This window comes from Capra hircus, chromosome 6, assembly GCF_001704415.2.
Source record: "Capra hircus breed San Clemente chromosome 6, ASM170441v1, whole genome shotgun sequence".
NCBI lineage: Eukaryota > Metazoa > Chordata > Mammalia > Artiodactyla > Bovidae > Capra > Capra hircus.
The window spans coordinates 65955821-65972313 of record NC_030813.1 but is presented as its reverse complement, the minus strand read 5'-3'; the positions used below and the strand labels follow the sequence as shown (position 1 = coordinate 65972313).

The 16493-nt window shown below is 35.3% G+C and overlaps 1 protein-coding gene across 1 annotated transcript in view; it reads left to right on the top strand.

Annotated features, from left to right (window-relative positions):
* The window catches only part of LOC102184512 (cytochrome c oxidase subunit 7B2, mitochondrial), a 150450-nt gene that overhangs the window by 61871 nt on the left and 72086 nt on the right, over positions 1–16493 (top strand). Inside the window, exon 2 of the mRNA XM_005681574.1 lies at positions 1782–1837. The gene's annotated coding sequence lies outside the window, so the exon portion shown is untranslated. The remainder of the gene's footprint in view (positions 1–1781; positions 1838–16493) is intronic.

Below are 16493 nucleotides of genomic sequence, written 5' to 3'. Positions count from 1 at the left end.
CAGGGTGAAATGCAGATGAAATGCAGAGTGAAATCAGATATGCAGATGACACCACATTTATGGCAAAAAGTGCAAAAGAACTAAAGAGCCTCTTGATGAAAGTGGAAGAGGAGGGTGAAAGAACTGGCTTAAAAACTCAACATTCAAAAAACTAAGATGATGGCATTCAGTCCCATCACTTCATGGTAAATAGATGGGGAAACAATGGAAACAGTGAGAGGTTTTATTTTCTTGGGCACCAAAATCACTGCAGATGGTGATTGCAGCCATGAAATTAAGAGATACTTGCTCCTTGGAAGAAAAGCTGTGACAAACCTAGCATATCAAAAAGCAGAGACATTACTTTGGTGACAGTAATCATGTATGGATGTGAGATTTGGACCATAAAGAAAGCTGAGCACTGAAGTTCGATGCTTTTGCACTGTGGTGTTGAGAAGAGTCTTTTGACTTTTGAATGTCCCTTGGACTGCAAGGAGATCAAACAAGTCAGTCCAAAAGGAAATCAGTCTTGAATATTCATTGGAAGGGCTGATGCTGAAGCTGAAGCGCCAATACTTTGACCACCTGATGCAAAGAACTGATTCATTGGAAAAGACCCTGATGCTGGAAAAGATTGAAGGCAGGAGGCAAAGGGGATGACAGAGGATGAGATGGTTGGATGGCATCACCGACTTGATGGATATGAATTTGAGCAAGCTTTGGGAGTTGGTGATGGATAGGGAAGCCTGGTGTGCTGTGGTTCAGGGGGTCACAAATAGTTGGACCTGATCCTTATGTTTGGGTAGCACTGGGACCTGATCTTTATATAGGTCCCTTGGCGACTCTGGCAACTGGACTCGTAATGAGAAGTAAGCTCTATCTGTTTTCTACGAGCCAGCTCAGTGCCTGCTTCTATCAGAATGGACCACGTGACACTCCAACCCCTCAGCTTTCTGACTTTGCTGCTGATGGAAACTCTTGTGATTTTATAATGTGCCAGAGTTGCCTCTCACCAAACAAGTCTGCTTTTGCCTTAATGAACCTCTCAGTACAAAGAGTAGGAGGTGCAGGTAATGGGAGTCACATACCTCCTGTCTTAACATACTCTCTCTTCAGGGTTTTCTCTTCTTGGGCCTTCCTGCTTTTCTTCCAATATTCTTTTTGTTCTTTCATACCCACATTTTGGAAAACTGTTATTATCTGTTTCTGGTTAGGTAGGGCTTCCCGTCATCCTCTTACACTTTGGTCGAAAGTAGTGAATAAATACATCATTTTCTCCAGGTGTATTTTTACTTTATAGAATAGGAAAAAAGTGTTCCTGTGACTAGAATTTGAGGCATTAACGTGATGGTGACTTTGATTTAGGACACAAACAGTAGAGATGTTCATAATTGTTTCCTTGAACTCACGTGGATGAGGTAGCTGTCTATACTTTGTACATATTAGGTGAACCTTGATCACAACTCTGCCTATTTGAGCTTGGACACAGGTAAATGCTGACTCAGGAAGGCAGCTGACAGATAAGTGTGGTCTCGACTACACAGGTTTAGAAAATTTTACAGACTCCTTCTGTATCTCCATAGGAAGGCAGGAACCGTGTCCTCTTTCTTTCATATGCTTTGCAATTCTTTTCTTTGTACTTTATTTCCTCAAGTTTATTTAATCAGGTGTCACTTATGTAAAATATTTATTGTTGGTGGAGTAGTCTATGGTGATTTTCTGGATAATATAGCTCAGTCTTTACTTTTTGCCTTTTTCTGTTTCCTTGAAACCTCATACTAATTCTCTAATTATATTTTTAGGAATCTGAATCTTGAACTTTCTGAGGAGAACATCTGAGCGTCAGTGTTCCTGTCAGGTAATGACAAGATATGGGAAAGGCCCATAGCGCCAAGATTAGAATTTCACTATGAGTGTCAATTTTAGATAATTTTAAGGAACCCATTTTTTTATGGAAAAAAAAAGAAAAAGCTAAAGTGCTAGTAAGAAATTATAAGTAAAATTGACAACAAAGCCAGGGTGAAAAGTTGTATGTACTCCTAAGCAGTGTATTTATTATTCAGAATTGGTCCCACCACAGAAAGAATGGGAGCATATGCAAATAGGTAAATGTTTCCAAAATAAGATTAATTCCTATCAGTCAAAAAAGTTTTACTTGAGAGATTAACTTGATAATCTTAAATGCAAGCAGTTGGATGAAAAATAAAATGTGTTTATTGCTAGCAAACATTTTGGAGAGGTAAACACTTATTGCAAGTACTGTACAGGCTTAGAAAGATCTTTTTTTAGCCAGCTAAAACCACCATTTGTTTTAAAATGCCATCCATCATTTCAGTGTTAAGAGCGCCCCCTGGTGTGGTTGTATAATCATGCTTATGAGAAATTTAGGCACTATCCTTTTTCATTTTAAAACATTTTTATTGAATACTCTTTTATTGATACATAGTTGATTTTTATTTTTTTAATTCTTTTTCTTTTTATTTTTTTTCATAGTTGATTTTTAATATTATCTTAACTTCAAGTATACAGTACAGTGATTCAGAATCTTTGTAGATTATACTCCATTATGTTATTAAAAGATAAAACTTACAATTCCGTGTCCTGTACAGTATCCTTTGTTACATTTTTTATATGCTGTTTTTTAAATCTGATTTTTCTATTATACGGTGATAGGACTTCTTTTCCTGCTATGCCAGCCAGACCAGTATGGTGTGTAACTATCTGAAGAAATGTGAATTTAATTTTTTCCTTGCCCTTATCCATTATTATATCTGGAATCAGTGGTGAACCTGAATGTAGAATTTGGGAATACTAAGCCATAAACTCCTTAAGTTAAAGTTAATGATCAGTAATATATGCTTTGGTAAATATGAAAGTATATACTGAGATAAAATTTTACAAGATAATCAAATTCTTTGATGGTGATAGCTTTGTTAAGTGCCAAATTTCTATGAACAGTTTCTTTTTGGTAAACTCATGAACATTTTAATAATTAAATATGAGAATTAAACATCACATTTTAGTTTTGAAATATTCATTGTGTGAAAAAAGTGATCTTAAGTTCTAAGTTTTTTTTGTATTCTAGTACCCTCCTATAATCACAGAAATTCCAAATGTAAACATAATAATTTATCCTTGAATCATAAACAGAACTCTTACCCATCCCCTGAAATCACCCTCACTCCTGTAAATTGTCATTCAAATGTTGCAGCAGATTGTCTATTTTATAACTGTTCATTTTCCCTTGCATTTAATATTTAGTCCTTGGGGAATAATTAAACCATCCTTACAAAGTGAAAATGTGTATATTATTCTAAACTACATTTCTGTAAATTTGGTAATTGCAGTTATATTCCCCCTACTGTCTCTTCTCCAAACTTACTTATCATGATGATTTTAACCATTTCTTGTAGGTTCTGTGTTCTAAACATGATCATTTACAGGGCTATCACATTGAACTCTTTAGAGTAGACTGGTTTTACTTTCATTTACTTCTATATGTACCTCTTTCATTGAATTCTGAAATTACAAGCTCAGCACAGGATTTATATTATGTCCTGGCCTGTTAAAAGGATATTTTCTAAAATATAGAATAAAAAAATCAGAACAGTGAACCTATGATAGTCGACCTGTATTTGAATCTGTTGTTGAAATTTACTAGCATTGTGACCTTGAATAAGTCAGTATCCATCTCAGAGCCTTAATCTCTCTGTAAAAGGGGAATGCAAATTGCTACTTGGCAGAATATTGTTAATTCATCATTTACATTAAAATGCATTTAAGATTTACCATCTGCCAGATTTAAGGCTGGATGCCACATGAGCATTTCATTCTCAAAATAATTCTGTGAAGTGGGTGCTATTATTTCTATGCTATTGATGAGGCTTAGGCCAAAATTTCTATTGTTGTCTTTCTGACTTAAAATGAGCTTATAAACACTATGCTTTGTATTTGTTTTAATCTTACTCATTTCTGTTAATTCATTGATTTTATTGTCCTTAAGGTCAAATTATCTCCCAATATACAAACATACAAGAACCCAATCTTTTGAAAAAGAAGAGCTGGATCTTTTAATATGGATGCTCTTCATATATGGAAAACAGAATTAATTTGGGGATTTATTCTTGTACACAATTTTTTCAAACCAGGCAATGCACTAAGAGGTTATTAGCATGGTTGAGCTGATAGTAGTGACAAGGACTATTGGGTTAGTGAACCTTATGCTACTTTTATGCATACTGTAAAGTAATAAATGCTAATTTTAGGAACTGTTATGTGCTTCCCACTCACCATTTCTGCTGGTTTTCTTTGGAGCTGGAACCATAATCTATTCCTTTGTGCCTTGTTGTTCTTATTGGTATTTAAGCATCTAATTACTAGGAATGGCTTTGTGAAGGCTGCATCATTTTCCTTATGGTTTAAGAATTTTCCCTCATGTTTTCAATACCAGATTTTATTCTTTAATTGCTACAGAAGCTAATATAAGTTTCTCATTTTGCTAATAAGTTGTTTTGAAGGCTACTAAATAACTCACTAAGGAAACTGTGTGAACACTGTTTATTTTTCATATTTTTCATTGGAGCAATTGGAATACTCCTTTAACTGAATTCTCTCCAGTGTTACCTATCTCCAATAAACTGTCCCTAGTAGCACCAGAATAATTTTCTTAAAACTTAGAGCTAGTAACAGCTTAAAATTATTCATTGTCTCCTTGTTCAAAAAGACTCTTTGGTTCTTGCTTACCTGTCTTCTGATTTGCTCACTACTGTTGTCTTTACCCTTTGAATTCTATTCTTTGCACCACTGAATACGTTACACATCCCAGAATGCTTTTCACTTTCTTTGTCTTCCTGAGTTTGTGTGCACTAATGCATTTGCGTTTATGCTGGTAACACCCTTCTGCATTTCATCTGGTAAGCTCCACTTTCTCTTCTCTAACAGTCAGTCCTTCCCTCTCAAAACTCACCCCACAAGCACATAGAGAGTCTAAGTGCTTCTTTAGTGGACAATTGCAAGATCCTATGCTCACTTCTGTTGTTACAAAATTTAGATTAAGGAGGGCAACGTTAAAGCAAGTATTGTGTGGTGTTAGAAAGTGATCTAGTTTCATTCTAAAATGGATTAAAGATCTAAACGTAAGACCAGAAACTGTAAAACTCCTAGAGGAGAACATAGGCAAAACACTCTCTGACATAAATCACAGCAGGATCCTCTATGACCCACCTCCCAGAATTCTGGAAATAAAAGCAAAAATAAACAAATGGGATCTAATTAAATGCTTCTGCACAACAAAGGAAAATATAAGCAAGGTAAAAAGACAGCCTTCTGAATGGGAGAAAATAATAGCAAATGAAGCAACTGACAAACAACTAATCTCAAAAATATACAAACAACTCCTGCAGCTCAAGTCCAGAAAAATAAACGACCCAATCAAAAAATGGGCCAAAGAACTAAATAGACATTTCTCCAAAGAAGACATACAGATGGCTAACAAACACATGAAAAGATGCTCAACATCACTCATTATTAGAGAAATGCAAATAAAGACCACAATGAGGTACCACTTCACACCAGTCAGAATGGCTGCGATCCAAAAGTCTGCCGACAATAAATGCTGGAGAGGGTGTGGAGGAAAGGGAACCCTCTTACACTGTTGATGGGAATGCAAACTAGTACAGCCACTATGGAGAACAGTGTGGAAATTCCTTAAAAAATTGCAAATAGAACTGCCTTATGACCCAGCAATCCCACTTCTGGGCATACACACCGAGGAAACCAGAATAGAAAGAGGCACAAGTACCCCAGTGTTCATTGCAGCACTGTTTATAATAGCCAGAACATGGAAACAACCTAGATGTCCATCAGCAGATAATGAATAAGAAAGCTGTGGTACATATACGCAATGGAGTATTACTCAGCCATTAAAATCAGTTCTAATGAGATGGATGAAACTGGAGCCTATTATACAGAGTGAAGTAAGCCAGAAAGAAAAACACCAATACAGTATACTAACACATATATATGGAATTTAGAAAGATGGTAATGATGACCCTGTATGTGAGACAGCAAAAGAGACACAGATGCGTAGAGCGGACTTTTGGACTCTGAGGGAGAGGGAGAAGGTGGGATGATTTGGGAGAATGGCACTGAAACATGTATACTATCATGTAAGAAACGAATCACCAGTCTGTATTCAATGCAGGATACAGGGTGCTTGGGGCTGGTGCACGGGGATGATCCAGAGAGATGATATGGGATGGGAGGTGGGAGGGGGTTTCATGTTTGGGAACTCATGTACACCCGTGGTGGATTCATGTCAATGTATGGCAAAACCAATACAGTATTGTAAAGTAAAATAAAGTAAAAATAAAAATTAAAAAAAAATAAAGGAAAAAAAAATAAAGCAAGTATTGTGTTATATTATTCAACATCCCACAGAGCCAGATATTTAGAAAATGCTCAGGACTACTTTATTTATAAAGTCGATAAAAAGGCTTGATGAAAAATAAATATTGTGTTAGGATTTCCATGAAGATCCCATGCCTCAGTCAGGTTTTCAGGCTTGTGGATCTGATTGATTTCTGTCAGCTGGGCAGGATAGTGAAGCAGCCATCAGCTGACTTTATATGCTCTCTTTCATTTATATTGAATCTTTTACATTTTCACTTAAGTTGACATTTTCCCCAGCACTCATGCACTTCTCAGTACCCCTGTGTGACAGCAATTTCTTGTGACTTGTTCTGTATTCATTCTCTTCTTCTTACTTGTGGAGTCAAGAGAAAGAAAAAAACTCCACAAATTCCCCATTATTTCATTCTCCTTGTTGCTATGGGAGACAATCTGCCATAATTCTGTCTAATGAAATATAAACAGAAATCCGATGAAATTCCTGGAAAATTTCTGCATTCTTGATGTTGATTTTATCTTGTCTTCCTTCTGGCCTTTTCTTTCTTCCTTGTTCTGGAAAGTGCACATGATGACTGGAACCTTGTTACCTTGAAAGATTAGGAATATTGCTGAAATTTTAGCCATGAGTTAATTGAACTTCCAAATCAATATCAGTAATTTTCTTCCCTTGAACTTACTATGCGAGACAAGTGTCACCATTTTGTGTTTAAGTCATTGTTATTTGAATTTTCTGTTGCATCAACTGACTCAGTTCCCAAACTGATACTTCTTACAGTTGAAATGAATGCGTTGGAAGTTAGTGGTAGAAGTTTTTCACCTATTCCACATATGTTTTGTATCTGGTAACTCAACAGCCATATATTTAGACCTATTGTCATCATATACTACACTAGACACTAATATATAAGGTCTAGAACACCATTCCTATGTAGATGGCTTACAGTCCCATAGATGCATAGAAACATAAAATTAATTGTGATATTATATATGAACTATGATGAATTATGACAATAGAATATGAAATAGAATATATAGTATGGTAAACACTTTAGCAGTATATGTAAAAAGCCTAAGTGTATACAGAAGACAGTATTTACAATTTGATTAAGCTCTCCTAAAAACAAAGCTGCAATTTTTGAAATGAGAGAAATGAACCTCTTATCTGGGACTTCAGGCACCCTGGACAGGACAGTGTGGGTGGTTACTTACCTTTATGTGTCTGCCTTCTGACTCTTACTAATAATTATAATGAACACAGTCTCTGAAACCAGAGATAAAAATCCACACTTTGAATTGCTGACAGGCTATCTTTGGAAAGTCAAATTGGTGAAAAGCAATCTGTGAAGAAGGAGTGGCAAGAAATGACACAGGAAGTTGCCAAGGATTCTGTTGACACAGAATAGTAAGCCAAGAGCGGTGACAAGGATGGCAGTAAACAAGGAACTGAAGCTTGGTGGTTGAAAGGCAAGAGTTAGTTAATGGAGAGAGACATCAAAACATCAGGCAGCCAACAGCCCGGAACAAACTCACAATGAGGGAGGGCTAGGGAACAAGCCTCCTCAAGAGAGCACAAAAATAGGCTGCTCTTTTCCAGGACTCTCGGCAAAGTCTGTGAGGAAAGCCAGAAACAGACCATAATAAGGACACTATTTATAAAATTACAGCAACTCAAAGGAGTTAAAATGAGAAAATGGTCTCAAAATAGAGCATAAAAATTTTAATCAGTCAATGTTTTGAAAAGCACTAAACATTCAAAGAACTTGCTTCAAAAAGAGAGTCCAGGGACATTGGCATTGATTTCAGTGCTTGATCTTGAAGTGATGTTTTTTTGGTACAGATTTTGAAATGAAAAAATGTTCAGGAAAGGCAAAAATCAATGTGGAATAAAATTTCTGGGCTTGGGCCAAATGCCATTCAGAATTCTCAGGTCTTGGGCTAAACTACAGAAGGAAATTTGAGCACGTTACTATTTCTTCTAACTGTGACACAGGGTTTTCCCAGAAGATGAATGAGAGGAAAGCTGCCAGTGATCCAGGTTTGAATAATAAGGACTGGCCATCTCTAGTCTACCACACACTTGAGAGAAGCTATGAATACCAATAAAGCAACAAGACATGTTGTGTGATCACAGAATACTCCATACTTTTGCTCTACTCAGGATTAATGGACCAAGTTATGCTTTGATAGATGACTCCCAGGGTCTGATAGAAAATTATAGACACTTTTCTGTGGCACAATTCCAGTCTTTCTGAAAAAGAAAAAAGAGGATAACTAACAAAAATAACATATTTTGACTTCTATGACCGTATTGTATCTGCATTCTTCATCTAATGAAGGATGCTAATTACCTTGTGTAAATGAAATTTGATCAAGAATGATTTTCTGGTGTGTGTGTGTGTATATATATATTTCATTTTTATGTATTTTTATATCTGAAATATATTAAATCATTTATTATAAATTAAATTATTTCTAATGTAAGACATATAGATAGTTCATTCATGATTTTGTGTTTTTTTTTATAACTTTTAAAGTGCTTGCTGCCTCTGAGGAAGCATGATTATTTTGCATGATGTCAAATGCCACAGAGTGAGGGTTTGACCTAAATACCTTTTACCTTTTCTTCATAATTTGATGCTTATCTAGAATATGCAAATTCATCTAAATTTTCTAGGAACTATTTTGCTTGTAGTTGGCAGGCTGCTTTGCTTCATCTGTGAAACACTAATGTGCTTTCAAAGAGTATACTTTTTTTTAGATTTATGTTCTAGGCAACCAGAATTCAATACATGCCTATGTTCACTTTATTCATGTCTTCTTTTTTTGCAGTAGCTTCAGTTATTTCAACCTCAGTCTCAGACTGAGGAGTTTTGACCTTTGGTGTCTTTTTCACTTATGAATCTGTTCTATGGTTTATTATTATTATTGTCCTTAACCAAAACTTACCTTGCTTTTTTGTATTTCTGAAATGTAGCAAACAGCATGAGGCTGTATGTGTGCATACATGCTCAGTTATGTCCGATTCTTTGTGACCCCATGGACTACAGCCTGCCAGGCTCCTTTATACATGGGATTTTCCAGGCAAGAATATGGGAGTGGGTTGCCATTTCCTCCTCCAGGGAATCTTCCTGACCCAGGGATTAAACCTGAATCTCCTGCATCACCTGCATTGTCAGGTGGATTCTTTAACACTGAGCCACCTGGGAAGCCCATGAGGCTATATAGAAACACAAAAAACAGAATGTTATAAAAAACACTTGGTGGATATATAATCATCATTACTTTTCTAAGAGCACTGTCTCTTCCTGTTGATGAAACCTATCTCCAAATAATATATTCCTGATTTTGGTAAGTTATGATTATAGTGAGTCATTAATATTTGATGAATATAACTTGAAAATTATGTTAGATTTCCAAAAGAGATCAAAGTCAAATAATAATCAGGAATTAATTATGAATTTGCCAAGAAGTTTTATTTAAAGAGATATTTGTTTTTAACTTATCAGTATCTTCCTTAGATTATTTATATAGGGAGATATTGCTTTCAAGAGTTTTCACCTATAGAAAACCCAAGTTAATGTTTTAATTTATTTGTGCCTCTACTTGTGTGTTTGGGTTGGATCTCACTTTTATGTTGCGCAGGCTTCCCCAGGTGAGTCTGATGCATACCAGTATTATAAGAACATTCTAAAATACTCAATAAAAGTATGTAGATTGATAGCTATTATAATGAGAAGATACTTAAAAATATGTTTAAGATTTCTGTGTTGACTTCAAATTAAATATAATTGCAAAGTATGTGTTGTGGACTGAATGTTTGTGTTTCCCCAAAATTCATTTGTTAACTCATTCATCAAAATTCATTTGATGGTATTAGGAGGTGGAGCCTTTGGGAGGTCATTAGTTTAGATGAAGTCATGAGAGTGGAGACTCCATAGTGGGAACAGTGTTAGATGTTAGAGGATTATCAATATAATTAATATAAGAAAGGGAAGAGACTAGAGCTCTCTGTGAGGACACAGTGATCTATGATATACTGCAAGCCAGGAAGAGAACTCTCACCAGGAACCAAATCTGCCAGCACTTTGATCTTAAACTTTGCAGCCTCCAGAAGTGAGAAATTCTGTTGTTCAAGCAATCCAGTCTATGTATTTTGTGTTACAGCGGCCTGAACAGATTAATATGGTATGAATTGGAAGACAGAAACAAATTGAAAATTTAAATACCTTTTTCTAACTAAAGTTGACTACTAAACTTTTAGAACTGCCCCAATAAAGAATGTAACCAAACGACCAATAGTAGGCATTACAGAAAAGATGATCCATTAGGAAACAGAATGTTTGGAAAATGTAGTGCAGATATATCCTATAGCTAAATTTAAATATGGAAAGACATAGTTAAACAGAATGCCTAGAGAGACATTGTTCTAATTTAATTGGATCTTTGATAAAAGTTGAGCTGAATGTCCTTTGTGACTCAGTCATTGCCGACAACTTTATCATCAGTAAAATGTTATCCTTATCTGCTCTCCCTTAATGTAATCAGAATTGAATTGTTTGCTTTTGGAAACTACCCTGAAGCATAGTTCTCATTCCACAGTACTATCAAGGGATGAGGATTAAGAGCCATAGGTGTTTGTAATGGGACTCTCTGACATTACCTTTGTGTGATTTGCCACATTATGTTATTAATGGAATATAGAGAATTCTAGATAAATAATTCAAGTTAATGATTTTATTGAAAAAACTTTTAAATCTTAGCTGTTAAAGGTGTTTATTCATCATAATAGTCATTAATTTAGAGAAGAATTTTGTAAAAGAGGATTTAGAAGATTGATATAGTCTAAAATATTTAAAGATGTATCCTGATTCTGCGCACTACTTTTTAAAATTAATGGAGGTCTAAATGGAGCTCTATCTATAGTTTATGTTCTTCACATATCACTGTGCTGTACTAAGTACTTATTTTGTGCTGGGCATTGAGTTAAAAGTGTATACACGTAAACACACACATATAAAATCTCATTGCTATATTATATAGTCTAGTTTCCGTAACAGCCTAGAAAATTAAAATATTTGTGAAATTGACAATAGTTTGTGTGTTTGTATGTGGATATGAGTGTTCAGAGCAATAGCAAACAAAACTGCTCTATTTTATTATCAACTGGAACATAATTGTATTTATTATAATTATTGCTGTTGTTAGTTAAGCTTGTTCTAAAACTTGAAGAAATAAAATTAAAACTTAATAGAACTCTCAGAAATAAAGTGCTAAATTAAAAGCATGGAAAAGGTAAAAGAAGCACTAGAATGATCAAAATAGTGTACTCAGAGGAGTGAGAATCAGGAACAGGGCAGAAACAGTAGAAGGCTTGTGTTTTATTTCATAAACCTATTTTAAAAAACTTGATTTTTTAAAAAATATGATTTTATAAATAGGTTTCAAATGTAACAAATAATTTTATGAGTTAAAAAAAAGAAATGAAGTACTTAAGATTCAAACTGTCAGAACCGTTCTAGGTCGCTTTAGCATTAGGTAGGAAAGAAACAAGTTCATCAATTAGGTAACTACAAATTAATTAACTTTGAAATAGCAATGTGTGTAAGGTCTTTCTTCTTTTACTACCTTTACTCGATTCCTTGTCTCCACTGGCATTCCTCTCTGCTCTTACTCATGTTAGATTTTGAGCTGAATGTATATTTGAAATTGTATAGTGTTACTCTGTATGTATGTGTTCATGTGTTTTTAGTTTACATAAATTATGACCAGTGGGCTTCCCTGATGGCTCAGTTGGTAAAGAATCCACCTGCAATGCAGGACACCCCAGTTCAATTCATGGGTCAGGAAGATCCACTGGAGGAGGGATAGGCTTCCCACTCCAGTATTCTTGGGCTGTTTTTGTGGCTCAACTGGTGAAGAATCCGCCTGCACTGTTGGAGACTGGGTCTGATGGCTGGGTTGGGAAGATTTCCTGGATGAAGGGAAAGGCTACCTACTCCAGTATTCTGGCCTAGAGAATAAATGAAAGTCAGTCACTCAGTCCATGGGGTTGCAGAGTCGGACATGACTGAATGACTTCCACTTACTTATTCTATTTAATAGGTTTTCTGGTGAGCCCTGTTTTTTCTTGTGATTTATTAATTCTCTTATTAGTATTCATCTAATTTTGTCCTTCTGATTGTTGCCTTGAGTTCATCTCATGCATATGCCACATTTTACTCATCTTATCTCTTATGATTGACACTTTGTATTACCAAGAGGATTCTATAGGTCACATGTGCATATAATTTTACTAAGTACTTCCTGATTGCTTTTCTGAAATAGTTTATAGGCCTAGCAGTAAAACCTGGAAGCTTAACTTCACCCTTATACTTTCTAACATTGGTACTATGCAACTTCCTGATTTTTGTCACTTGGAAAATTGGTATTTTAAAATTTGTGTTACTTAATAGTGAAGATGAGCCCCTTTTTCACATATGTACCCTTTGTTTATTCTTTCTTTTGGGTTTCTTGTGTTTTCCTTGACAATTTTTAGGAGCTTCTTATATATTCTCAATTATACTCTGAAATATCTAGTCTTTAATATCTTTTAACTTTGTTTACAGTATTCATTGAACAGAAAATCTGCATGTTTTGTCAAATTTAGTAGTTTTTTGCTTTATATATATCTTAAAGTTAATAAGCTATAATTTATATACATTAAAATGCTCTCATGCTGAGGATACAGTATGAAAATTTTGACAGGTATATACATCTGTGTGCTTACCATCACAATGAAAATATAGAAAATTTCCATCACACCAGAAACTACCCTTGTGACCCATTGCAGTCAATTTCTTCCTTTTGTCTCCAGCTCCAGACAACTAACGTTCTCTTTCCTGTTGTTAAGGATAAGTTTTGCTTTTTCTAGAATATCATATAAATGGGATCATGCAGTATGAACATTCTTTATCACTTCTTATACTCAATATAATGTTTTTTAAAGAAATTAAAAGAAGAAAATGTATCTATACATACATACACATGTATGCATGCATTCATATATGTGTACACATACACAGTTAGATGTATACATACTATACATATATGTACAGTTTATATTTCTTCTTGTGTATCTTATATATCATTTTTAATCCTTCAGACTTCCTTTAGCATTCCTTTTAGTGAACATCTGCTGCTAACTCATTAAAAATGTTTTTCTTTCTTTAACATAAATTTATTTATTCCAATTGAAGGTCAACCACTTTACAATATTGTATTGGTTTTGCCATACATGAACATGAATCCGCCACAGGTATGCATGTGTTCCCCATCCTGAACCCCCCTGTCTCCTCCCTCCCCATACCATCCCTCTGGGTCGTCCCAGTGCACCAGCCCCAAGCATCCAGTATCATGCATCGAACCTGGACTAGTGATTTGTTTCATATATGATATTATACATGTTTTAATGCCATTCTCCCAAATCATCCCACCCTCTCCCTCTCCCACAGAGTCCGAAAGACTGTTCTATACATGTGTCTCTTTTGCTGTCTCACATACAGGGTTATCATTATCATCTTTCTAAATTCCATATATATGTGTTAGTATACTGTATTGGTGTTTTTCTTTCTGGCTGATTTCGCTCTGTATAATAGGCTCCAGTTTAATCCACCTCATTAGAACTGATTTGAATGTATTCTTTTTAATGGCTGAGTAATACTCCATTGTGTATATGTACCACAGCTTTCTTATTCATTCATCTGCTGATGGACATCTGTGTTTTTCAACTTTATTTTGGAAGAGTAGTTTCACTGGATATAGATTAGTTCATAGCTGAATTGTTTTTTCTTTTGTACTTCGGATACATCATTCTTTTCTGGAATCCACTGTTTGTGATATAAAACTCATTGTTGATTGAATCACTATCAACATCTATGTACTGTGTCAATTTTTCCCCTGCTTCCAGAGCTTTTTTTTTTTTTAATCTGTAGCTTTCAGAAGTTGACTGTGCAGTACCTGAGTATGATTTTCTTTGTGTTTACCCTACTGGGAGTTTGTTAAATTTCTTGGATGTGTAAGCTAATATTACTTTTTTCTTTCTTTTTTCCTTTATATTGTTTATGAAGATTATAGCCCTTATTTCTTGAAATATTTCTCTTTCATTTTTTGTCTCTATTCTCCTGGTACATTGAATCATTTGATGGCTCAGACAGTAAAGAATCTGCATGCAACGCAGGAGACCTGGGTTTGATCCTGGGTTGGAAAGATCTCCTGGAGAAGGAAATAGCTATACACTTCAGTATTCTTGCCTGGAGAATTCCATGGACAAAGGAGCCTGGTGGTCTACAGTCCATGGGGTCACAAAGAGCCTGATACGACTGAATGACTTTTCACTTTCTGAGTGAATACTCAGAGTCTGTGAGCCTTTATTTATTTTCTAAAGTTTTTGTCTCTTCAAATTGTATTCATTCTAATGATCTACTTTCAGATTCATTGATTCTTCAACTAGTGTTGACCACATTTAGTAAAATTTAAATTTCAGTTTATTTTTCAATCCAGAATTTCCATCTCATTCTTTTTATAGTTTCTATTTCTCTGCTAAGATTCCATGTCTGTTCACACATTGAAGTATGTTTTCCTTTAAGTTTTGAATGGTGGTATTTAGTCACTAAGTCCTGTCTGACTCATTGTGACCCCATGGACTGTAGCCTGCCAGACTCTTCTGTCCATGGGATTGCCCAGGCAAGAATGCTGGAATGGGTTGCCATTTCCTTCTCCAGGGGATCTTCCCCACCAAAGTATCAAACCTGTGTGCTCCACATCTCCTGCATTGAAAGGTGAATTATTTACCATATCTCTCTTTAATTCTTTGAACATGTTTGTAATAGCTGCCTTGAATTCTTTGCATGGTATGTCTAGCATCTTTGTCTGGTATGTCTAGCATCTGTGCTTGTTCAAAGTCAGATTGTATTAGGTGAATATTTCATGAACAGGGGTCACAGTTTCCTGCTTTTATTATTGTTTTATTGCTTGCCCACTAATTTTTGGTAGAAAAGTGGACATTATAAGTAATATGCTTTAATGACTCAGAAACTCCTTTTTTTCTTTCCCTGATGATGATGATGGTGGTTATGATTTTGTTCACTGGAAAAAATGGAGAAAGCCCTTATAAGTTAATTTGTTTGGAATCAAATTTTGAAATCTATTTCTCCTTCATGTTCAGCAGCAGCTGATTTTTTCTTAGCTTCTAGCTGCTACTATTGCCTATTCTCTCCTTGTTCTTCTTCCTTTGCTCTTACTTCATTTTTCTTTTTTCCTCTTTTTGTCTAGCCTCTCAGCTCTAACCTGAGTGTGCAGTTTAGCAATTAATCAAATATCTTATGTGCAGAGTCTATACTCAGATTCTGGGGCTCTGTTAGCTTTTTACCAGTCTGTTTGCTTTGTCTTTAGCTATTGACATAATTTTTTTTTTACTTTATTATCTTATAATTGTGCATTACATGGGTTGGTTTCAAATATAAAATCCATTTATATATGATTTATTTTCCTTTTTATATATTTCTAGATTTGATTGACTGATATATTGTTAAAGTATTAATGTTGATTTTTATGTAGTTTTTTTTCCTCTAATAATGTCTTAATCTACTTTTGATTTCAAGATAATTCTGGAGTCAAAAAATGAGCAGAGATGTATTTCTTCCTCTCATTGTAAGATTGCTTTGGCAGTGTTTCTAATGGTTTTTTTTTATGTGTTTGGTAAAACTGTCAGTAAAGCAGTTTATCCTATAGTAGTCTTTGTGGGGAGTTATTAAGTTACAAATGCAATTTCCCTAGTGCCGGGATCCAGCTCAGGAGATCCCACCCATGAAGGGGTCACGTGGAAGAGAACTGTTAAGCAAGGCTTCAGGACTCGAGGGGCTCCCTAGACTGCTCGAGCATCTACCCCAAAACCAGAATCTGTCTGTCTTACTATTTTGTGCCTTTCACCAACTCTCCTGACATTAACAGGGGCCTCTCCCCCGACCACCTTTCTCTGGAGAAAATCACCTTAGGGCTCTAGCTAATAAGTCTCCTGGACATGAGAGGAATATTTCAGGTCAAACCTCCTCTGTTAGCATTCTAGCTTG